We start from the raw sequence: 2,881 nt of genomic DNA, 5'->3' as shown, positions 1-2,881 counted from the left end.
AGAGGTCCCTAAAGACTTTCCGATGGCAATGCGCCTTTTAATTTCCTGGCTGCTGGTGCCAAGACTGTTGACTATGGAGCCAAGCAAACTTAAAAAGTATATTGGATAACTATAAATTTCAGTACTATAGTTCACTTACAAAGTGTTTATGTATCCAAGATTGTCCATTAAATTACTAGACTTAAAATTTTTTTTTTAAAAACCGAATCACTAGACTTAAGATTAGTCCTTCTACAGAAAATGAAAAATAGTTGAAGCAGTTATTACAGAACATCAAAGAATGTAGTCTTTGATATATGTTACAACTTAATATCATGAAAAACCAAGTCCTTAACACTGCATCAATAGGCAACATAATAATAGATGGAGAAAAGATTGATGTCAAGGATTTAATTTTTCTTGGATTCACAATCAATACCCATAACAGCAGCAGTCAAGAATTCAAAATATGTGTTGCATTGGGGCAAATCTTCTGTTAAGGATCTTTCCAAAGTGCTAAAGAAACACAATATCATTTTAATAACTTGGATGGGCCAAATCCAAGCCATGGTATTTTCAACTGTTTCTTATGCACCAAAAATGGAATAATGAATAAGGATGGCAGAAGATTAGATGCCTTTAAATAGTGGTGTTGGAGTGGGATACTGACTATCTCATGGACTGACAAAAGAACAAGTCTGTCCTGGAAGATACAGGCAGGGAGCTCCTTAGAGCCAAGGGTGGTAGAACTTTTCTTACTTACTTTGGGCAGATTTCTAGGGGACCCAGTCCTTGTTTCGGGACATTATGCTGGGAAAAGTGGCAAGTCAGAGAAAGAGAAGGAGACGCTCAACAAGATGGATTAACACCGTTCCTACCACAGTGGGCTTGTGCATAATGGAGATGGTAAGGTTAGTGCAGGGTTGACAAAGTTCACATCTGTTTTTCGTAGGGTCGCTATGATATGTAGTGGATTTGACAGCATCAAACAACAACTAAAAGACCGGTCCAAGATTTCTAAATACAAGAAAGATCTTAGCTAAGAAATTGTTGTTGTTATTGATTGCCTTTGAGTCAAGCATGACTCATAGTGACCCTATCAACAAAAGGCCTGAAGCCCCTCTTCAACTATCGACATTTATCAAAGTTCATCGAGTTTCTGGAGGCATGCTATTTAGGAAGTGGATGCCACTCCTCAGACTCATTTTCATCCACCGTTGCTTAATATTTGAGACTAAGAAAATTCTTGTACAAGAATATAAAAGTCTAAACCAATAAATAATTTCACTACTTGCTTTAGGAAGTTCCTAAAAGGCAATTTATCTATATAGTTGTTCACCTCATTGAACAGCTTTCCTATCAGTGTAACAGATTGCTCACTTGGCTAAATAGCTATATTATAAAAAAAATATTTGCTTACCAAGACTCTACTCAAGAAGCTGGTAAATACCAGCTTCATGTTTATGCTTATCAATCAGCTTTATGTTTATCAATCCTAAACTATTAGGTCGTGAATTGTACCCAATCTTGATCAGTTTCCTGACTTGACAAACTTACCTCGAACCACTTGAGTTCCGACATCCAAACACTATACATATCCTTCCCCATGTCCCCTGCTATAGGCATTACTAGTATCTGTCAAGGCTTGGCTCTTTAGTAAGGCCAGTAAACGTCAGCATGCTTTGTAGCAAATTTGCTGGTAGTCTTTTCAAGAGTTAATTTGATTAACTCATAAAATTTTATATTCTTTATAATCTTAAACATTATTAGGAGAAATGTTAAACTACCTACTCAGCAAGCCAATTCAGAAGTTTAGAATAAAAAAAAGTTTAAGAATTTAATTTGTTTCTTCATGAGAAAACTACCTAATCAAAAGTGTGTTGTTGTTGTTGTTGTTGTGTGCCGTCGAATTTCCCGTGACTCATAGTGACCTCATGCACAATAGCTCTGAACCTTGTCCTATCCTGAGTCAGCCTCACTCTTTCTGAGACACTTGCCCTTATTTACCCCACTCACTGAGTCAATCTCATCCAGGGTCTTCCTCTCCTGTGTTGTCTCTCCACCCTTCCAAGTATGATGTCCTTCTCCAAGAACTGGTGTCTCCTGGCAACATGCCCAAAGTATATGAGACAAAGCTTCAAAATCCTTGCCTCCAGAGAGCAGAGTTTGATTTCACCATCTCCAGGACAGACCTGTTTGTTCTCTTGCTAGTCCATGGTATGTTCAATAAATGTCAAGTGTATATAATCGTACGTGGAACCTCATGTGACTGTAGATTTTAAAGATGGCTGCTATGATCCCTCTCTTCTAGTATTTCTGCTTTGGGGAAGGACTTATGTCTTGCTTTTGTGGAATCTAAAACAGGAAAGAAATAACCCCCTATATCACATCCATCAAGTCAAGTATAACTCACGATGACCCTTCATGGGTCTCCTGGCTTTGAGGGAGAAACTAGCTGTGTTCAGAGTACAATTTAGCAACGAACTAAGGGAGGACCTCTGGCTAACATCCAGAAAAAACAATGAGACCCTCATTGCTATACAAATGCCAATCACTGAATTCTACCAGTACACTGAATGTCCTTGGAAGAAGAACTTTTCCCCCATTAAAACCTCATCTCCAGAAGACACTTTAAAATCTTGCAGAAAACCTAGTTACAGTCTACCTGAGCTCCTGAGTCCAAGAAACTACTCAATAATACCTGTGCATTGATTTCAGCACTCAATTTGTAGTAATAATGTTATGCAGCATTAGAAAACTGATACAATCATATTAATAAAACCAAGGAAGTTAAACAGCTGTTTTAAAAGTAAAATTATCAGTGAATCAGGGTTCCAGTTTCTCCACAACCTCGCCAGCATTTGTTGCTTGCTGTTCTGTTAAATTTTGCTATTTTGACTGG

This window comes from Elephantulus edwardii, unplaced genomic scaffold (assembly GCF_000299155.1).
Source record: "Elephantulus edwardii isolate Elephantulus edwardi_28Jun2011 unplaced genomic scaffold, EleEdw1.0 scaffold00098, whole genome shotgun sequence".
Lineage (NCBI taxonomy): Eukaryota > Metazoa > Chordata > Mammalia > Macroscelidea > Macroscelididae > Elephantulus > Elephantulus edwardii.
The sequence above is the reverse complement of the archived record's forward strand: the minus strand, read 5'-3'. Positions refer to the sequence as shown.